This window comes from Pseudophryne corroboree, chromosome 7 (genome assembly GCF_028390025.1).
Source record: "Pseudophryne corroboree isolate aPseCor3 chromosome 7, aPseCor3.hap2, whole genome shotgun sequence".
Taxonomy (NCBI): domain Eukaryota; kingdom Metazoa; phylum Chordata; class Amphibia; order Anura; family Myobatrachidae; genus Pseudophryne; species Pseudophryne corroboree.
Genome location: NC_086450.1, coordinates 8,513,022 through 8,536,279, shown reverse-complemented (window position 1 = coordinate 8,536,279; position 23,258 = coordinate 8,513,022). Strand labels below are relative to the sequence as shown.

At 47.9% G+C, this 23,258-nt stretch overlaps 1 long non-coding RNA gene across 1 annotated transcript; it reads left to right on the top strand.

Annotated features, from left to right (window-relative positions):
- Positions 1–11,886: 11,886 nt before the first annotated feature.
- On the top strand, positions 11,887–15,561 carry LOC134944093 (uncharacterized). The gene is made up of 4 exons (XR_010181847.1): positions 11,887–12,119; positions 12,428–12,449; positions 13,756–14,328; positions 15,456–15,561. It is a non-coding gene; the product is annotated as an uncharacterized LOC134944093 (long non-coding RNA).
- Positions 15,562–23,258: the final 7,697 nt, after the last annotated feature.

Sequence of the window (23,258 nt, the reverse complement as noted above, 5' to 3'; positions counted from 1 at the left end):
ACGTCTCTTTCCCCTACCTACCGCCCTGCGTCTCTCTATCCCCTCCCAACCGCCCCACGTCTCTTTCCCCTCCCTGCCGCCCCGCGTCTCTGTATCCCCCTCCCTACCGCCCCGCGTCTCTGTATCCCCTCCCTACCGCCCCGCGTCTCTCTATCCCCTCCCTACCGCCCCGCGTCTCTCTATCCCCTCCCTACCGCCCAGCGTCTCTCTATCCCCTCCCAACCGCCCCGCGTCTCTTTCCCCTACCTACCGCCCCGCGTCTCTCTATCCCCTCCCAACCGCCCCGCGTCCCTTTCCCCTACCTACCGCCCCGCGTCTCTCTATTCCCTCCCAACCGCCCCACGTCTCTTTCCCCTCCCAACCGCCCCGCGTCTCTTTCCCCTCCCTACCGCCCCGCGTCTCTCTATCCCCTCCCTACCGCCCCACATCTCTCTGTCCCCTCCCTACCGCCCCGCATCTCTCTATCCCCTCCCAACCGCCCCGCGTCTCTTTCCCCTACCTACCGCCCCGCGTCTCTCTATCCCCTCCCAACCGCCCCACGTCTCTTTCCCCTCCCAACCGCCCCGCGTCTCTTTCCCCTACCTACCGCCCCGCGTCTCTCTATCCCCTCCCAACCGCCCCGCGTCTCTTTCCCCTACCTACCGCCCCGCGTCTCTCTATCCCCTCCCAACCGCCCCACGTCTCCCCTCCCTACCGCCCCACGTCTCTGTATCCCCTCCCTACCGCCCGCGTCTCTCTATCCCCTCCCAACCGCCCCACGTCTCTTTATCCCCTCCCTACCGCCCCACGTCTCTCTATCCCCTCCCAACCGCCCCACGTCTCTTTATCCCCTCCCTACCGCCCCACGTCTCTTTCCCCTCCCTACCGCCCCGCGTCTCTCTATCCCCTCCCTACCGCCCCGCGTCTCTCTATCCCCTCCCAACCGCCCCACGTCTCTTTCCCCTACCTACCGCCCCGCGTCTCTCTATCCCCTCCCAACCGCCCCACGTCTCTTTCCCCTCCCAACCGCCCCGCGTATCTTTCCCCTACCTACCGCCCCGCATCTCTCTATCCCCTCCCAACCGCCCCGCGTCTCTTTCCCCTACCTACCGCCCCGCGTCTCTCTATCCCCTCCCAACCGCCCCACGTCTCTTTCTCCTCCCTACCGCCCCGCGTCTCTGTATCCCCTCCCTACCGCCCCGCGTCTCTCTATCCCCTCCCTACCGCCCCGCGTCTCTCTATCCCCTCCCAACCGCCCCGCGTCTCTTTCCCCTACCTACCTACCGCGTCTCTCTATCCCCTCCCAACCGCCCCGCGTCTCTTTCCCCTACCTACCGCCCCGCGTCTCTCTATCCCCTCTCAACCGCCCCACGTCTCTTTCCCCTACCTACCGCCCCGCGTCTCTGTATCCCCTCCCAACCGCCCCGCGTCTCTTTCCCCTCCCTACCGCCCCGCGTCTCCCTGTCCCCTCCCTACCGCCCGCGTCTCTCTGTCCCCTCCCTACCGCCCCGCCACTACCACCCCGCGTCTCTCTGTCCGCTCCCTACCGCCCCACATCTCTGTATGCACTCCCTACCGCCCCGCGTCTCCCTGTCCCCTCCCTACCGCCCGTGTCTCTCTGTCCCCTCCCTACCGCCCGCGTCTCTCTTTCCCCTCCCTACCGCCCCGCGTCTCTGTATCCCCTCCCTACCGCCCCGCCTCTACCACCCCGCGTCTCTCTGTCCCCTCCCTACCGCCCCACATCTCTGTATGCACTCCCTACCGCCCCGCGTCTCTCTGTCCCCTCCCTACCGCCCTGCGTCTCTCTGTCCCCTCCCTACCGCCCTGCGTCTCTCTGTCCCATCCCTACCACCCTGCGTCTCTCTATCCCCTCCCTAATGCCCGCGTCTCTCTTTCCCCTCCCTACCGCCCCGCGTCTCTCTTTCCCCTCCCTACCGCCCCGCGTCTCTCTTTCCCCTCCCTACCGCCCCGCGTTGCTGTATCCCCTCCCTAAGGCCCCATGTCTCTGTATCCCCTCCTCCCTACGCCTCTGTATCCCCACCTTACCGCCCTGCGTTTCTCTATCCCCTCCCTACCACCCGCATCTCTGTATCCCCTCCCTACCGCCCCGCGTCTCTGTATCCCCTCCCTACCGCCCCGCGTCTCTGTATCCCCTCCCTACCGCCCCGCGTCTCTCTATCCCCTCCCTACCGCCCCGCGTCTCTGTATCCCCTCCCTACCACCCCGCGTCTCTGTATCCCCTCCCTATCGCTCTGTGTCCCCTCCCTACCGCCCCGCGTCTCTCTATCCCCTCCCTACCGCCCCGCGTCTCTGTATCCCCTCCCTACCACCCCGCGTCTCTGTATCCCCTCCCTATCGCCCCGCGTCTCTCTATACCCTCCCTACCGCCCGCATCTCTGTATCCCCTCCCTACCGCCCTGCGTCTCTGTATCCCCTCCCTACCGCCCTGCGTCTCTGTATCCCCTCCCTACCGCCCTGCGTCTCTGTGTCCCCTCCCTACCCCTCTGCGTCCCATACACGGTCCATACCACCGGCTCCTTGATACCTCCCTGACAAACCCTCACCAGGAGGACAGGAGCCATAACCCCCTGCGGTGCCCCCCATAGTTACCGGTATATTGGTGATGCTCCGCTGTGCCGCCTCCTCCCTATCCCTCACTCAGCAAGCGCAGGGCGCAAGCCCAGCACCGAGCACATGACCGTGCTGTCCATGCCCATTGGCCCTGGGAGCAGCACCAGCCTGCGCTCCCTCCTCCTACTGCACCTGAGGGGGGCACGCACATAGCGCATGCAGAGGGGACTGGTGCACCTGCGGCCGCGTGGAGACATTGCGTGCGCAACATGTCCGCGTTGCTACACCTGAAGGATGGTACGGTGTAGAGAGAGGACACAGCTGCCTCTGTTCCGCATTGTACCAGCACTCCCCTCTGTGTCTAATGACACCATATACCTCTTCATGCGGGTATGTCTATATCACATACATCCTTATCCGTGTCCTATATATTGTTACACATACAATCATATAGTTATAGGTCCTGCACCCACCCCCCACCTGCATCCACCTCCCCCTCCACCCGCAGCATCTACATACTCCCTGCCTCATCCGCCGCCCCCCCCCCCTCCCCGCACCCGCTACATTCTGTACATCGTGCCCTGCAGCCACCGTTAACGCCGTCGCAAGGGCCTACACCCCCTTCACCATCTCAAGCCCTTTCGTCGTGCAATATTTGACCACTGACAAACCTAGGAATGCAGGTGTGACGGTGTGAAGAGCGCCCGTAGGGCGCGATGAATCGCCTAGTATATATATATATATATGTATGCATGTTTAATATGCTATGTATATGTGTGTGTGTATGTATATATATATATATATATATATATATGTGTGTGTGTAGATATATGTGTGTATATATATATATATATATACATATATATATACACACAGACACACTAGTTTTACGGACCCAACATATACTGGGTCACCTCAGTCCCCACCCCCGTGATTGGCTCCGCCCAGTTCTGGAAACCCCCCCATGCAAATCCTGCGTTTGCCACTGGCTGGCGCTATATTAATAACTGTTAACGAATAAGTAAGATAAAAGGCAGCCTGGTGCCAGCGGACGGAACTCCTGGCTCTGCCTACTACAACTCCCAGCATCATCTGCCAGACTGATAGGACTGGAGGCCTAATTCAGGGTTCTCTCATCCTCTCATGACCCTGTAACCAGTTCCCTGCCAGAGGCTGTTTACTGGGGGCAACCGTTGTACACAGACCAGAAGTAAGCTTCTCGGTGTGGAACTACAAGTCCCAGTATGACCTGAACACCAAACTATACACTGGTAGGTCTGTGTGACAGGGAGGAGGTTGGTATCAGGAAACAATGGCCCTCATTCCGAGTTGTTCGCTCGCAAGCTGCTTTTAGCAGCTTTGCACACGCTAAGCCGCCGCCTACTGGGAGTGAATCTTTGCATAGTAGATTTGCGAACGAAAGATTAGCAGAATTGCGAATAGACATTTCTTAGCAGTTTCTGAGTAGCTCCAGACTTACTCGGCATCTGCGATCAGTTCAGTCAGTTTCGTTCCTGGGCCCTCATTCCGAGTTGTTCGCTCGCAAGTGAATTTTAGCAGATTTGCTCATGCTAAGCCGCCGCCTACTGGGAGTGAATCTTAGCATCTTAAAATTGCGAACGATGTATTCGCAATATTGCGATTACACACCTCGTAGCAGTTTCTGAGTAGCTCCAGACTTACTCTGCCTGTGCGATCAGTTCAGTGCTTGTCGTTCCTGGTTTGACGTCACAAACACACCAAGCGTTCGCCCAGACACTCCCCCGTTTCTCCAGCCACTCCTGCGTTTTTTCCGGAAACGGTAGCGTTTTTTCCCACACGCCCATAAAACGGCCTGTTTCCGCCCAGTAACACCCATTTCCTGTCAATCACATTACGATCGCCAGAACGATGAAAAAGCCGTGAGTAAAAATCCTAACTACATAGCAAATTTACTTGGCGCAGTCGCAGTGCGGACATTGCGCATGCGCATTAAGCGGAAAATCGCTGCGATGCGAAGATTTTTACCGAGCGAACAACTCGGAATGAGGGCCCTGGTTTGACGACACAAACACACCCAGCGTTAGCCCAGACACTCCCCCGTTTCTCCAGCCACTCCCGCGTTTTTCCCAGAAACGGTAGCGTTTTTTCACACACACCCATAAAACGGCCTGTTTCCGCCCAGAAACACCCACTTCCTACATTCACATTACGATCACCAGAACGAAGAAAAAACCTTGTAATGCCGTGAGTAAAATACCTAACTTAATAGCAAATTTACTTGGCGCAGTCGCACTGCGGACATTGCGCATGCGCATTAGCGACTAATCGCTCCGTTGCGAGAAAAAAATAACGAGCGATCAACTCGGAATGACCACCAATATGTAGAATGATTCTTTCTCCTAGTAAATGTAAGGAGCTAATATGACCCTGTATCGGATATGTGGTAGCAGTAAATACACTGTGTGCCTGGTTCCCACCAGACAGGTCATTTAGCAATACAATAACTTCTATACAAAGTCTCCCAAGTACCTCATACTTCTGCATTACATGCTCCCATTGCAATTCACCACAGCTAACGTGTTATGGGGGGGTCACTTATGGAAGTGGAATCAATTACTTCCATGGTCCCTATTACATACCTCCCAACTGTCCCGATTTTCGCGGGACAGTCCCGCTGTCCCACCCGCGGGCCACAGTGTCCCGTGGTGGGGCGGGTCAGTTGGGAGGTTCTGTCAATTGCTGCTCTGCTTAGCAGAGCAGCGGTGAATAGATGCTGTGCGCATGCACACAGCGTCTATTCAGTGGAGTCAGAGGGAGAGGGAGCATGCCAGCGGCTCACAGAGCGCTGGGCATGCCCCCTCAGTGACGAAAACGGAGGCGTGGCTCGCGATCGCGGGTCCTCCGCGAAGCCACGCCCCCTTTTCGGGAGCGCGCGCGTGTCCCGCTCCGCAAAGAGGCAAAGTTGGGAGGTATGCTATTAGTTCTCAGTCCCCCCCCCCCCCCCTTTATTACAATCCCCCAATGATTTAATGAGCTGCCAGACAGAGCATCTATTACTCCCAGCTGTCACCAGATCATTGTATTGCAGAGCACAAAGAGAACCTTTATCATGTAAATGAGGGTTCCCAGGTCTAACCCAGTCCCTGGTGTCTTCTACACGCATGGAAACAGACATCTGCCTCACACCTGTCCACTATGTGACCATGTATAGCTGGAGAATAACCTTATACACATTGCCAAACAGGAGCATAAAGTATCACAGTGTCCTGCTGCAGCCACAGCACAGCCCGTCATGTGCAGGACCATGGGCAGATCCCCTGCACGCTCTGTATAAGGAGTATTATTACTAGTAGCAGTATACTGCATTATTATATCTATCCTGCTGCAGCCACAGCACAGCCCGTCATGAGCAGCACCATGGGCAGATCCCCTGCACACTCTGTATAAGGAGTATTATTACTAGTAGCAGTATACTGCATTATTATATCTATACTGCTGCTGCCACAGCACAGCCCGTCATGTGCAGCACCATGTGCAGATCCCCTGCACACTCTGTATAAGGAGTATTATTACTAGTAGCAGTATACTGCATTATTATATCTATACTGCTGCTGCCACAGCACAGCCCGTCATGTGCAGCACCATGGGCAGATCCCCTGCACACTCTGTATAAGGAGTATTATTACTAGTAGCAGTATACTGCATTATTATATCTATCCTGCTGCAGCCACAGCACAGCCTGTCATGTGCAGGACCATGGGCAGATCCCCTGCACACTCTGTATAAGGAGTATTATTACTAGTAGCAGTATACTGCATTATTATATCTATCCTGCTGCTGCCACAGCACAGCCTGTCATGTGCAGCACCATGGGCAGATCCCCTGCACACTCTGTATAAGGAGTATTATTACTAGTAGCAGTATACTGCATTATTATATCTATCCTGCTGCAGCCACAGCACAGCCCGTCATGTGCAGGACCATGGGCAGATCCCCTGCACACTCTGTATAAGGAGTATTATTACTAGTAGCAGTATACTGCATTATTATATCTATCCTGCTGCAGCCACAGCACAGCCCGTCATGTGCAGCACCATGGGCAGATCCCCTGCACACTCTGTATAAGGAGTATTATTACTAGTAGCAGTATACTGCATTATTATATCTATCCTGCTGCAGCCACAGCACAGCCCGTCATGTGCAGCACCATGGGCAGATCCCCTGCACACTCTGTATAAGGAGTATTATTACTAGTAGCAGAATACTGCATTATTATATCTATCCTGCTGCTGCCACAGCACAGCCCTTCATGTGCAGGACTATGGGCAGATCCCCTGCACACTCTGTATAAGGGCCCTCATTCCGAGTTGATCGCTAAGAGTCATCGCATCGCAAATGTCCGAAATGTAAGTATCTGCGCATGCGCAAATGCGTGATTACGCATGCGCGAAGACATACGTACGACAACTGTGCAAAATTACTTTGGAAAAAAAAAGCCGTAACTGCCAAACGAAAACGAGGAGTGGCGTGGGCGTGGCGGAGGCGAGACTTCGCAATGCTCCGACATGGGCGTGAAAGTGGGCGTACTGTGTGGGAGTATGCAACTTGCAATGGGCGTGTTTTTCGCAAATAAACTTTGTCGCTGTTAAAACTAACATAGGAAACCGTAGCAACATTCACGCAGCAGCAGAGTAGGTCTGCAGTTACTCTACATTTGCGAAGTACTGGTACAAGTGTGTATGCAGTAATTAGCAGTTAATTGGAGAGCACATTCATCTGATGTTCAATTACTTGTTAATTACTGAGCACATGAAAGTTACCAACCAGCAATTGACTGAACACACATTACATGTTTATTCTACTCACATATTAATCTCACACACTGTTAAATAAGGTTGTTATTTGTGTTTAACTTGGTGTGTAAGCATTGTGACGAAATGTTTTAATGTGTGTTAGACTACTAAATACAAACAAGTTACATTTTTATTTAAAGTTATATAATTCTGCAACATTCTGATTAATTAACCAACACCCACATAATGCCGCATACACTATGTTTTATTTTTAAAAGTCACAATAATATATGTTTTTAACATCTGTCAATGTTTTCAATGATGTCATGTTGTCCAAAGATATTTTATCAAGTTGTCGTGTCTGTTTTATTAATATGGACATTAAAGTGTGGTGCAAAACATACCTTTTTTAACATTTTTGTTTAATTTTAAGGAGAATTAGCAGATTGGTCACCAAGTGTCTATATGTTGACCTAATCTTTTGGTAACTAAGATTTTGCTAATGCATTACCTTCAAGAAATTGCACACATTTTTTTTTTTTAATTTTTATTACAGTAATAATATTATCCAACATTTAAACATGGCTCCACATGAGTCTCACAGGCAGAGATAGACCAAGCACCAAGCAGATGGCACTGACAAAAATTATATAGCAGAACTCAGTACTCTGCAAATTTCTGCTTCTGACAAAAGTATCTTATAAATTCATAAATTCAACATATTTCACACCCTGCCACACAAAAATTTGACACAAACTGAGAAATAATTAGTATCCACCACACAAACACAACAATACACAGCACACTAGTGAGAGGAAGATGGCTCTGTTGTTTTTTAAAAGAAACTCACAGGCTACAATTCCTCCAAACAGAAAAAAGTCATTTCACTAAGAGGGAGTGATCCATTCTGGCCACACAAGCCAAGTCCAAAATAACATAGAGGCAACTACAAAAACATGGGTGCTGCCCATCTGGAGAGACATCACTTTCTTCTTTTTCGCCCCGCCTGAGGCTGATCTTCTTTGCTTGGTCTGCGGAGTGACCTTCGTTGGGCCTGCCCAGTGTCCTGTTCTTCCTGGGCAGGGGCAGGGGAGGGAGCCGATGTGGTTGGCTCTCTGCCACTGTGGGCAAGGGAGACAGCGATGGCCTGGAGCCCTTGCAAGATGTTAGTTGCAAGGCTTTGGTTTGAGGAGGCCAGTTGTTCTTGGGCCTGCCTGATCTCTGCCAGACTTTGGCAGAGTTGAGCAACACCTTGCTCAACACAGGTTCGGATCTCAGTGAGCCGGACAGTTATCTGGCTTACCTCCCGGATGACCCCGTCTTGAAATGTGTTTAGGCTCTCACCATACCTAGCAATTTCAAGCAGGATCTCCGGGATAGCAGAGGGTTGGGTGGGGGGGCCAGTAGGAACCTGCATAGGTGGGTTTTGTTGGCCCACACTGGCAGACCCACTAGGTCCCTCCACCTCAGCCTCAACCACATAACCAGCCTGTGACTCAAACTGTTCACCCCCCTGTGCTGTGTTTTGTGGCAAGCAAATAGAAGAATGTGTGGGGGAAAAGTTGGAGTCAAAATTAGTTTAAGATTATTAATACAGTTCAAATTTCAGACAAATACATGTGTAAACTTACCTTCCAAGTCATGTCCCGTCAGAATCTCAGGCAGGTCCGTGTCCATATGAGACACCCCTTGGCCCTCCTCATAACTCACACAGGCCATCGCCATCTCCTCCAAGTCAGTAAACTCCACAGCGACAGGTGGTCCCCCCCCTGTTGCCCTTGAGGCATTCCACTCCGCAGCCCTCTTTGCCTTCAGGCGGGATTTGAAGTCGGCCCACCTACATAAATATTGTGAAAGAGGGAAAAAGTTGAGTCTTCTTATTGTTCAAAGTAAATATATAGCACACATGTTCTGCTTGTGTTTGCTAGACATAACATGACATGTAACTACATTTTTTATGCAACTTAGCACAGAAAAAGGATTGTCAAGATGCACTTACCGTCGTCTCACTTCCTGTGATGTTCTGACGACAGAGCCAACTTCATTCACAGATTTTGTGATGTCTCTCCAGATGCGTTCTTTGGAAGCAGCCCCCATGTTTTTGGGGCCCCTATGTATTTTGGACATGGCCTGCGTGACCAAGACACGCAACTCCCTCTTAGTGAATGCAGGCTGTCTTTTTTTCCGTCTGGAGGTAGCCTGTGAGGTTTCTTCAGGTTGGTCATCTCCATCTTCCTCCTCACTAGCAGCTTCTGTCTGCTGTGTTTGTGTGGCTAAAGTCAATTCTCCCTCAGTTTGCTCACTATGTGTGTGTGGCAGGGTATCCACACTCAATTGTTGAGGTTCAGAAGCAGAAATTTGCAGAGTACTAGGTCCTGCATCAACCTCCGCAGAGGCGTATTCTAACAAGCGCCTTTGACACTCTAGCCGTTGTTTCTGCAATGCCATCTGCTGCTCTGCAATGCGGTCTATCTCTGCTGCGATTTGCTCACGAGAAGCCATGTTTGTGATGACGTGTGTACGCCGAGGTGTGTGCGCTTATATACCTACGTGCGACTCGTTAATTCACACAGGTGTACACTGTTATTCTGTTTAATGATTGCACTGCTTATTTAAGGGCCTACTGTGCATGCTGTAAGTGTTGGTAGTTTGGCGTTTGAGTTGTTGGCTTGTGCGGGAAGGTGATAGTGGAATTGGCAGAGTGAGTAATTGTCAAGCATACCTTTGTCCTTTTCTTTGCGTTTTGAATATAGACAGTGGCATTTTTTGTGCGTATTTTCGTTTGTGAGTATTCTGTTTTTTTTTGTATTTTTTTGTGTTGGCAAGTTTTTTTAATACATTTTAATATTTTAATTTTTATAACACATATATATTTTGCAAGTCCATTTGTGAAAATATTCCCGTGCTTCTTTGTTTTGACTGTCATTAGTGTTCTCTTGTAGGAGTTTACTTTTTGGTGAGAAAAAGCACATTTTTTTTCGATTTTGGGTGTGGTCCACAAAAACAAGACTTTATTTCTTTAGGAGCAGGTAAGTGTCGTTGGCCTGTGTTGGAGCTTGTTTGTTGGAAGTGTCTGTATGCTGTTTTTGACTGTCATTTGTGTTCTCTTGTAGGAGTTTATTTTTTGTTGAGAAAAACCAATTTTGTATTCATTTTTGGGTGTGGTCCACAAAAACAAGACTTTATTTCTTTAGGAGCAGGTAAGTGTCCTTGGCCTGTGTTGGTGCTTGTTTGTGTTTGTTAAAAGTTTTTTTTTTTAAGTTTGCTAAACAAAGTGTTTGGGTTTTCCAGGATTGATCTGCAAAGTAGTGTTTGTCTTTCCTGGACTAGGTACTAAATTTCTTATTTTGTTGGTTTTTTTTTTTAATAAAGTTTTTTTGCATTAATATATGTTTTTTATATCCAAATATTAAATTTAGTTTTATTTGCTTTTTATTTTTGCATTTTGGACATGAATTCAACACAGAAAAAATGTACGCTCCTGCAGTAAGTTGACACCACAATTGTAAAAACAGTTATTGTGTAAAATTTTGGAAAACTTTGAATTTTTTTTTTTTTACATTTCTTAACATTCTCTCCAAAAAGTGTGTGATGTCAATACATATTGCGGCAGAAGCCCTACCTCCCCAACCCACGCCAGCACTCCCACCCCAACCGCCAGCCCCACAACCACAGCCGGCTCCTCATCAACCAAGGCAACGGAGGCGTGCTAGGCCACCAATTTTCAGAACCCGTGTCAGACTTTTTGGGATGCCAGATGATGTGGTGGTGCGTAGATACCGGCTGCCACCACATCTAATCCTAGACACTCTCTCCATAATAGAGAGTGATCTGGAGTCTGAAATTCGGTATCCTACAGCAATACCACCATTGACACAATTCCTTGCAGTGTTACATTTTTTGGCCACAGGATCATTCCAGCATGTGGTTGGAGACCTGGTTGGCATGTCGCAGGGCCAGTTCAGTAAGGTCCTGCGACGTGTCTGCCAGGCTTTCCTCAAGCGTGTTAAGCAATTTATTGCTATGCCTTTGGATGTTGGTGCCCTAGATGTGGTGAAGCGGCAATTTGCGGAAGGTGGTAGTCGCTTCCCACATGTTATTGGGGTTGTGGATGGCACACATGTAGCTATTCAGCCACCAAAACATAATGAAGAAATTTATAGAAACAGGAAACTGTTTCATTCTCTGAATGTAATGGTTGTTTGTGGGCCATCCCTCCAGATCCTTTCCCTGAACGCAAAGTTTACTGGAAGTTCCCATGATGCGTATGTCATTAGACAATCAGGGATATGGCAGAGATTAAGATCAAGTCAACGACCAGACATGTGGTTATTGGGTGAGTTGTTGCTCAAATATTTTTGATAAAAAAAAAAAAAATATTTAAAATTTTAAGATCTAAATTTTTGCTTTTATTCCAACAGGAGACCGTGGATATCCTTGCACCCCCTGGCTCATGACTCCTTACCGTAATCCCAGGCCAGGACCACAGATGGCATTTAACTCCGCGCTTACTGCCACTAGGCAGCTGATGGAGCGCACAATTGGTGTCCTGAAAGGGCGGTTTCGTGTGCTCCACCGCACTGGTGGCGACATCATGTATTCGCCGGAGATGGCAAGTAAAATAGTGGTCCTGTGCGCAATACTCCATAATATCGCGGTAAGGAGTAGTGTAGAGCTTCCTCAGGCAGAGGAATTGCCTGATGAGGAGCCAGGGGTTGTGCCACGCTTCGGTGGGGGGAGTGTGACACGGAGGGGGAGCCAAGTGAGGGCAAGAATTGTAGCAGAATATTTCAGGTATAGTGTTTATATATTTTATATTTGCCCAAATAATACAACACAGTATGCTTCTGTTTTATAAACCATGATTTCAATTTGTATGATCTTGTAAAGTGATTGGGTATGGATTTTGTGGTGTTGGAATGTGTAATTGTTTTTGGTTCAAAATACAAAAACACGTTAAGCTTACAATGTTTATTTTGAAATTTAAATACTGTAATGTTGCTAAATAGTGTCCTTATTTGTTTTATATCATCAAATCCTGATTATGTAACCAAACACACAAACAAATGATACTCAATGTTTCACACTTTGTGACTGTCCAGCTGAATGATCACACGAACTGTGGTGAGTACACAGATATGTTTAGTATTTGTAACTAAAGTCTGTGTCTCTGTGTGTGTTTTGTTTGCTTAAATTTGTGTACCAAACATTTTCGCTTCTGCTATTGCGTTTTTACGCTCGTGCCAAATAACACTCTGCTTTTCACAGCATTGCAAAGATCAATAAAGTTAATAGAAATGACAACATAGATTTTTGACCAATCACATGCTAACAGACACTATAAATATATGCCCAAATAAGGAAAACGCCATTGCCATGATGCGTGCAGCACCGTTCACCAGGTGGGAGCTCCGCGTGCTGGTTGCGGTGATGGACCGCCGCGTAGGCCGCGTTGGGCGCTTCATCCCCAATCGGGTGAAGCGCGAGGCCTACGCGGAGGTCCGCCGCCTGCTGCGGACGCGAGTCCGCAGCAGGCGGACAATCATCCAGCTCGAAAGGAGGTGGAGTGATCTCCGTAGGCGGACTCCAGATTTGTTGGCGGAGATCCGCCATCAAATCCGTGCGCTGCATACACGAAGTAAGTTACCTTACATAAGTTTTTTGCACTAAATTGTGCTAATGTGTTATTTTCCAATTTTTGGCCTTCCGTAATTTAAGTAACAATTGTTAAATACAATGAGCACTGCAGGGGAAGCATATGTAACATGTGCAGAGAGAGTAAGTTTTGGGTGGGGTGTGTTAAATCAGGTGCAAAAATTTGCAAGGCTAAAATAAAGCAGCATGTATTTACCCTGGCCATAATTTTAAATTATAAAAAAAAAAAACACTCTCTCGGGACATGTTATATCTGCCACCCCTGCACTGCACATGCTTTTGGCCAATTGCCTACTAAATACCTGCTGTAAACCCCTTGGATTTGCAGACATTTTACAGTAAGTGGTAGGCTAATTGCAACCTGCAATGCCCTTTTATGGAAATTAGGACACTGTGTGTGGTTAGGTAAAACAGTACTGACTGTAGCAAAGTAACACCAAACAAGTGCATGTTTACAAAAAATAAGAAGCAGGCAGGAAATTAATCCACAATACTTGATCAGTGCAGGCTATATAATAAGGTGCCTTGAATAGTAATCTGGTGATGTTGCCGAGACCAATCACTATGACTCAATTGCCTAGATTAAGGAATGAGCTTCAAAGTTAAATTTTAGACTCATTTTGTTTGCTGTGGCCAACATGAAGAGGATCTTAACATGTTTGCTTTTCTTTGGAACAAAACAAATAATTTAACAATGAACAGAACATTGATAAAACAAATTGATTACTATGTAATTTATCATGTTTGAACAATTTGAACAATATTATCATTCTAGGACAACAACAACGGCAAAACTCCCCACCCCCTTCCCCTTCTCACTCCCCCTCCCCTTCTCACTCCCCCTCCCCTTCTCACTCCCCCTCCCCTTCTCACTCCCCCTCCCCTTCTCACTCCCCCTCAGCTTCCCAGTCCCCCTCAGCTTCCCAGTCCCCCTCATCTTCCCAGGCCCCATCAGCTTCCCTGGCCCACTCCACTTTACATTCCCCTTCTCACCACACCTCTCCATCTCTTTCTGGGACCCCTTCTCCTCCTTCCCATACCCCTTCTCCTTCAAAATCAACATCACAATCTGAACCACCCTCACCCTCTATTGCTTTAACTTTTTCTCCGCCCCCCTCGCCCTCTCAATCAGACCCCCCCTCTGAAATTGCGGACCAAATCCAGCCTCCTTCCCCCATCCAGCCTCCTTCCCCAATCCCTCCTCCTTCCCCAATCCCTCCTCCTTCCCCAATCCCTCCTCCTTCCCCCATCCAGCCGCCTTCCCCCATCCAGCCAACATCCCCACCAAGTGAATGGGCAGAGGAAGCCCCTGCCGAACGTTCCGGGAGTCTGGATGTTGCCGTGGAAAGTAAGTATATTTTAATTTTTTAAAAAATGATTACCCACTTACACTTACAATGCCAAAACATGCAGTGTTGTACTGTTTGAATTCTTGGACCCTGGAAAAATATTTAAAAATTTCATCATGGTGTACATGTTGCCTTTACATATTTGTGAGTGTCATTATATGTACAGTGTGTATGTGTGCAATGTTTTGTGTGTCCACTCTAGGTTGACACTCATTAGGTAGCCAGGGTTGCCAGGAGAACAGGGTTTATATGTGTTACTTTTTCTGGGAAACAGTTAGACCTGAGTGGAGTTTAGTATGTTTGCCTTTTACACTTGGGCCTGTGTAGTCTGAATATTTACACTTAAAAATCACATGCTTCACTTTGTTATGCAGCCTAATGACACACTGTTTTTTTGTGTGAAAGTTACATTCTCAAAATTAATAAGTGTTCGAGTCAAACATGTTTGCACTTATTTAGTAAGGGCAGCTTTCATGGAGTGTGGGAATGCTATGATATGTTGGCCTTCTGAAGATGTGGATATGCAGTGTGATGATGCAGGACCAACCCACTAAAAATAAAAAAACAAATAAAACAACAAATGGGAATGAATGCCAACATGGTGTCACATTGACGAAGATGGTAGTTATCTTTAACATGGGATGTCGGACATAGCAACCAATAAGATTATACTTAAAAAATTGGGATCCACTTCTACAATATAATAATCATATTTTTGCTTGATTGCTATGGGCAACGTTCCATCTTAAATATAACTCACATAGTAGTAAATGTAACACATGGTCTGGAACACTTTAAAATCTGATAAAAAGGCTGAGCAGGCTTGTGTGTTCTGCTAATGATTGTACCATAAAACAGGCAGGATGTAGTAACTTTGCCATTAAAGCAGGCCTGTCCAAACTGCGGCACTCCAACTGTTGAGAAACTACACATCCCAGCATGCCCTGACACAGCTTTGCCATTCCCTGACCACAAAACTGTGTAAAGGCATGCTGGTATATGTAGTTTCACAACAGCTGGAGTCCAGCAGTTTGGACATGCCAGCATTTAAGTGTGCTTTGCGCCTTGCTTGGCTAATAAGTAATGTAATTAAGTTATTAATGTTTGTGTTGCATCTTAATTTCAGATGTTGCAGTTGGAGATCCCACAAGTTTTTCAGGGATACTTTACACCATGCGCCAACACCTGCAAGGAATGATGGATTGTGTGGACCATTTGCAAAAATTTGCTTGAGTTGTATTCTTTGATTTGTAAAAAAAAAAAAATATTAACAAATACAAAAATAAAAAAGTTGATTAAAGTTAACCGGGTGTTGTGTTTATTAATGCAAAAAAGGATCAGCAGATTGGCAGGCAGAATTTGTTTTGTACAAAAAATTACACACATCTAACGTTACATTTTTACCAAAAAAAAAAGGAGATTATTGTGTTAAGAAACATGTAAACACCTTCATTCACAAACAACACCTTTAAAAATTAAAAAAGTGAAAAAAAAAAAAAAAATTTTTACACTTTGACATGTTGATGGCCAATTATGGCAACAAAGTGTTAATTTTTTTTTATTCTCACACTTAATTGTTTTGGAACATTATCAATTATTACACTAATTGGGTTCGTAATTGAAAAGGGCTTGTGGTCTTTAAAAGGAAAGGTGTCATTGCACTTAATAGGCCAAAAAAACATTTTTGTGCGTTTTACCTTAAAAGTGTGCACTTTTACGCAAAACTTTGTAAATATACTCAAACTTAGTATTTTTACGATTAAGTATGTGTTATTGCGATGATTTCGCAATGCTGCGATGGTTTCGCATTACTGCGATGTCATTTGGCGTACGCCCACTTTGTGTAATACTGCGTACGAATGTGCAAAAATACGTTGGGGGCGGAGATTCGCATATTTACTACATTAACTCAACTTTGCGAATATGTTGTGCGACCGAAAAACTTAGCGATCAACTCGGAATGAGGGCCAAGGAGTATTATTTTAGTAGCAGTATACTGCATTATTATATCTATCCTGCTGCTGCAGCCACAGCACAGCCCGTCATGTGCAGGACCATGGGCAGATCCCCATGCACACTCTGTATAAGGAGTATTATTACTAGTAGCAGTATACTGCATTATTATATCTATCCTGCTGCAGCCACAGCACAGCCCGTCATGTGCAGGACCATGTGCAGATCCCCTGCACGCTCTGTATAAGGAGTATTATTACTAGTAGCAGTATACTGCATTATTATATCTATCCTGCTGCAGCCACAGCACAGCCCGTCATGTGCAGGACCATGGGCAGATCCCCTGCACACTCTGTATAAGGAGTATTATTACTAGTAGCAGTATACTGCATTATTATATCTATCCTGCTGCAGCCACAGCACAGCCCGTCATGTGCAGCACCATGGGCAGATCCCCTGCACACTCTGTATAAGGAGTATTATTACTAGTAGCAGTATACTGCATTATTATATCTATCCTGCTGCAGCCACAGCACAGCCCGTCATGTGCAGCACCATGGGCAGATCCCCTGCACACTCTGTATAAGGAGTATTATTACTAGTAGCAGAATACTGCATTATTATATCTATCCTGCTGCTGCCACAGCACAGCCCTTCATGTGCAGGACTATGGGCAGATCCCCTGCACACTCTGTATAAGGAGTATTATTAGTAGCAGTATACTGCATTATTATATCTATCCTGCTGCTGCAGCCACAGCACAGCCCGTCATGTGCAGGACCATGGGCAGATCCCCATGCACACTCTGTATAAGGAGTATTATTACTAGTAGCAGTATACTGCATTATTATATCTATCCTGCTGCAGCCACAGCACAGCCCGTCATGTGCAGGACCATGTGCAGATCCCCTGCACGCTCTGTATAAGGAGTATTTTATTACTAGTAGCAGTATACTGCATTATTATATCTATCCTGCTGTTGCAGCCACAGCACAGCCCGTCATGTGCAGGACCATGGGCAGATCCCCTGCACACTCTGTATAAGGAGTATTATTACTAGTAGCAGTATACTGCATTATTATATCTATCCTGCTGCAGCCACAGCACAGCCCGTCATGTGCAGCACCATGTGCATTTCCCCATGCACACTCTGTATAAGGAGTATTATTACTAGTAGCAGTATACTGCATTATTATATATATCCTGCTGCAGTCACAGCACAGCCCGTCATGTGCAGCACCATGGGCAGATCCCCTGCACACTCTGTATAAGGAGTATTATTACTAGTAGCAGTATACTGCATTATTATATCTATCCTGCTGCAGCCACAGCACAGCCCGTCATGTGCAGCACCATGTGCAGATCCCCATGCACACTCTGTATAAGGAGTATTATTACTAGTAGCAGTATACTGCATTATTATATCTATCCTGCTGCAGCCACAGCACAGCCCGTCATGTGCAGCACCATGGGCAAATCCCCGGCACACTCTGTATAAGGAGTATTATTACTAGTAGCAGTATACTGCATTATTATATCTATCCTGCTGCAGCCACAGCACAGCCCGTCATGTGCAGGACCATGGGCAGATCCCCTGCACACTCTGTATAAGGAGTATTATTACTAGTAGCAGTATACTGCAATATTATATCTATCCTGCTGCTGCCACAGCACAGCCCGTCATGTGCAGCACCATGGGCAGATCCCCTGCACACTCTGCATAAGGAGTATTATTACTAGTAGCAGTATACTGCATTATTATATCTATCCTGCTGTTGCAGCCACAGCACAGCCCGTCATGAGCAGCACCATGGGCAGATCCCCTGCACACTCTGCATAAGGAGTATTATTACTAGTAGCAGTATACTGCATTATTATATCTATCCTGCTGCAGCCACAGCACAGCCCGTCATGTGCAGCACCATGGGCAGATCCCCTGCACACTCTGTATAAGGAGAATTATTACTAGTAGCAGTATACTGCATTATTATATCTATCCTGCTGCTGCCACAGCACAGCCCGTCATGTGTAGCACCATGGGCAGATCCCCTGCACACTCTGCATAAGGAGTATTGGTGGTCATTCCGAGTTGATCGCTCGTTATTTTTTTTTTTCGCAACGGAGCGATTAGTCGCTAATGCGCATGCGCAATGTCCGCAGTGCGACTGCGCCAAGTAAATTTGCTATGCAGTTAGGTATTTTACTCACGGTATTACGAGGTTTTTTCTTCGTTCTGTTGATCGTAATGTGATTGACAGGAAGTGGGTGTTTCTGGGCGGAAACTGGCCGTTTTATGGGTGTGTGTGAAAAAACGCTACCGTTTCTGGGAAAAACGCGGGAGTGGCTGGAGAAACGGAGGAGTGTCTGGGCGAACGCTGGGTGTGTTTGTGACGTCAAACCAGGAACGAAACTGACTGAACTGATCGCAGATGCCGAGTAAGTGTGGAGCTACTCAGAAACTGCTAAGAAGTGTCTATTCGCAATTCTGCTAATCTTTCTTTCGCAATTTTGATAAGCTGTGATTGACAGGAAGTGGGTGTTTCTGGGCGGAAACTGGACGTTTTATGGGTGTGTGCTGAAAAACGCTGCCGAAAATTCCTCGTAATACCGTGAGTAAAATACCTAACTTTTGACTAAAATAACTAAGCACATGCGTTCTGCGAACATTGCGCATGCGCAGTTTGCGACAAATCGCTCCGTTGCGAAAACCACTAACGAGCGAACAACTCTGAATGAGGGCCAAGGAGTATTATGACTAGTAGCCAGGGGCGGATCCAGAAGAAAATGATAGGGGGGGCACCATGGAAGGGGCAAGTACATTTGCGTGCGGCTTCGGTGCATGTGAGGTGGCGCTTCTTATACAATGCCCACAGTTGTAGCGCTCATTATGCAATGTCCACTGTACTGGTAGTGCCCCTTATATAGACCCCATAGTAGTGGTGCCCCTTATGCAATGCCCGTATTGCCCCCAGTAGTAATGTTGCCTGTAGTAATGCCCTCAGTCATTATGCCCCCAGTGGTAATGCCCCTGCAGTTATGACCCCAGTAGTTTACCTCCCCCCTTTAGTTTAGCCTCCCAGTGGTAATGCCCCCAGTAGTTTAGCCACCAGTAGTAATGCCCCCCTGTAGTTTGCCCCATTGTAGTTTAGCCCCTGTAGTTATGCCCCCCTTATAGTTTAGCCCCCAGTAGTAATGCCCCCAGTAGTTTGGCCTTTGTAGTTATCCCCCAGTAGTTTGGCCCCTGTAGTTATGCCCCCAGTAGTTTGGCCCCCCTGTAGTTTAGACCCCAAGTAGTAATGCCCCTGTAGTTAAGCCGCCAGTAGTAATACCCCTGTAGTTAAGCCGCCAGTAGTAATGCCCTCCTGTAGTATGCCCCCAGTAGTTAGCACCTTTGTAGTTGGCCCCCAGTAATAATGTCCCCCAGTAGTTTTCCCCCAGTAGATGCCACCCAGTAATAATGTCCCCCAGCAGTTTGCCCCCAGTAGGTGCCCCCCAGTAATAATGTCCCCCAGTAGTTTGCCCCCAGTAGATGCCCCCAGTAATAATGTCCCCCAGCAGTTTGCCCCCCAGTAGGTGCCCCCCAGTAATAATGTCCCCCAGTAGTTTGCCCCCAGTAGATGCCCCCCAGTAATAATGTCCCCCAGCAGTTTGCCCCCAGTAGATGCCCCCCAGTAATAATGTCCTCCAGTAGTTTGCCCCCAGTAGTAATGCCCCCTAGGACTTTGCCCCCAATAGATGACCCCCCAGTAGTAATGCCCCCAGTAGATGCCCCCCAGTAATAATGCCCCCAGTAGCTGCCCCCAGTAAAAATGTCCCCCATTAGGTGCCCCCAATAGATGACCCCCCAGTAGTAATGCCCCCTGTAGGTGCCCCCCAGTAGTAATGCCCCCAGTAGCTGCCCCCAATAGATGACCCCACCAGTAGTGATGCCCCCAGTAGATGCCCCCAGTTATAATGCCCCCAGTAGTAATGCCCCCCCCAGTAGTAATGCCCCTTGTTGATGCCCCCCAGTAGTAATGTCCCCCCGTAGTTTGCCCCCAGTAGATGCCCCCGCTGCATTAAGGAAGAAAAAAACATAATACTTACCTAGCCCCGTTCCCGCTTCCAGACCGCTGCAGTCCTCCTCCTCCCGGCGTCCTCTCCTCAGCACTATGAGAGAGACGTCATGACTGACGTCTCTCCCATAGCGCACGGCGCACAGTAACAGCGCCAGAAGCCGGAGCTCAGTACTGAGGGGGGGGGGGGGGGCGAACGGGGTGGAGGCCAAAAATGACAGGGGGGGCACGGGCCCGAGTGCCCCCCCCCCCCCCCCCCCTGGATCCGCCACTGCTAGTGGCAGTATACTGCATTATTATATCTATCCTGCTGCTGCAGCCACAGCACAGCCCGTCATGTGCAGGACCATGGGCAGATCCCCTGCACACTCTGCATAAGGAGTATTATTACTAGTAGCAGTATACTGTATTATTATATCTATCCTGCTGCTGCAGCCACAGCACAGCCCGTCATGTGCAGCACCATGGGCAGATCCTCTGCACACTCTGTATAAGGAGTATTATTACTAGTAGCAGTATACTGCATTATTATATCTATCCTGCTGCAGCCACAGCACAGCCCGTCATGTGCAGGACCATGGGCAAATCCCCTGCACACTCTGTATAAGGAGTATTATTACTAGTAGCAGTATACTGCATTATTATATCTATCCTGCTGCAGCCACAGCACAGCCCGTCATGTGCAGCACCATGGGCAGATCCCCTGCACACTCTGTATAAGGAGTATTATTACTAGTAGCAGTATACTGCATTATTATATCTATCCTGCTGCAGTCACAGCACAGCCCGTCATGTGCAGCACCATGGGCAGATCCCCTGCACACTCTGTATAAGGAGTATTATTACTAGTAGCAGTATACTGCATTATTATATCTATCCTGCTGCAGCCACAGCACAGCCCGTCATGTGCAGCACCATGGGCAGATCCCCTGCACACTCTGCATAAGGAGTATTATTACTAGTAGCAGTATACTGCATTATTATATCTATCCTGCTGCAGCCACAGCACAGCCCGTCATGTGCAGCACCATGGGCAGATCCCCTGCACACTCTGTATAAGGAGTATTATTACTAGTAGCAGTATACTGCATTATTATATCTATCCTGCTGCAGCCACAGCACAGCCCGTCATGTGCAGCACCATGTGCAGATCCCCATGCACACTCTGTATAAGGAGTATTATTACTAGTAGCAGTATACTGCATTATTATATCTATCCTGCTGCAGCCACAGCACAGCCCGTCATGTGCAGCACCATGTGCAGATCCCCTGCACACTCTGTATAAGGAGTATTATTACTAGTAGCAGTATACTGCATTATTATATCTATCCTGCTGCAGCCACAGCACAGCCCGTCATGTGCAGCACTATGGGCAGATCCCCTGCACACTCTGTATAAGGAGTATTATTACTAGTAGCAGTATACTGCATTATTATATCTATCCTGCTGCAGCCACAGCACAGCCCGTCATGTGCAGCACCATGTGCAGATCCCCATGCACACTCTGTATAAGGAGTATTATTACTAGTAGCAGTATACTGCATTATTATATCTATCCTGCTGCAGCCACAGCACAGCCCGTCATGTGCAGCACCATGTGCAGATCCCCTGCACACTCTGTATAAGGAGTATTATTACTAGTAGCAGTATACTGCATTATTATATCTATCCTGCTGCAGCCACAGCACAGCCCGTCATGTGCAGCACCATGTGCAGATCCCCTGCACGCTCTGTATAAGGAGTATTATTACTAGTAGCAGTATACTGCATTATTATATCTATCCTGCTGCTGCAGCCACAGCACAGCCCGTCATGTGCAGCACCATGGGCAGATCCCCTGCACACTCTGTATAAGGAGTATTATTACTAGTAGCAGTATACTGCATTATTATATCTATCCTGCTGCAGCCACAGCACAGCCCGTCATGTGCAGGACCATGGGCAGATCCCCTGCACACTCTGTATAAGGAGTATTATTACTAGTAGCAGTATACTGCATTATTATATCTATCCTGCTGCAGTCACAGCACAGCCCGTCATGTGCAGGACCATGGGCAGATCCCACTGCACACTCTGTATAAGGAGTATTATTACTAGTAGCAGTATACTGCATTATTATATCTATCCTGCTGCAGCCACAGCACAGCCCGTCATGTGCAGCACCATGGGCAGATCCCCTGCACACTCTGTATAAGGAGAATTATTACTAGTAGCAGTATACTGCATTATTATATCTATCCTGCTGCAGCCACAGCACAGCCCGTCATGTGCAGCACCATGGGCAGATCCCCTGCACACTCTGTATAAGGAGTATTATTACTAGTAGCAGTATACTGCATTATTATATCTATCCTGCTGCAGCCACAGCACAGCCCGTCATGTGCAGCACCATGGGCAGATCCCCTGCACACTCTGTATAAGGAGTATTATTACTAGTAGCAGTATACTGCATTATTATATCTATCCTGCTGCAGCCACAGCACAGCCCGTCATGTGCAGCACCATGGGCAGATCCCCTGCACACTCTGTATAAGGAGTATTATTACTAGTAGCAGTATACTGCATTATTATATCTATCCTGCTGCAGCCACAGCACAGCCCGTCATGTGCAGCACCATGGGCAGATCCCCTGCACACTCTGCATAAGGAGTATTATTACTAGTAGCAGTATACTGCATTATTATATCTGTGGCCGGACAGCCCTGGTGGCCACATGGCCAATGGTGGCCGTGGCACTGAAGGGGTTAACCCCTAGTGCCCGGCGCCATTAGGAGGACAACGGGCACTTGACGCCACTTTTAAATTGTGCACTGGCGCTAGGCGCCATCTTTAAATGTATTGTGGGTGCTAGGCACCGGGTATTTAAAATATTTTAATAATGTGCCATATGTTATATCGCTGCGCAGTTGGAGAATGATGA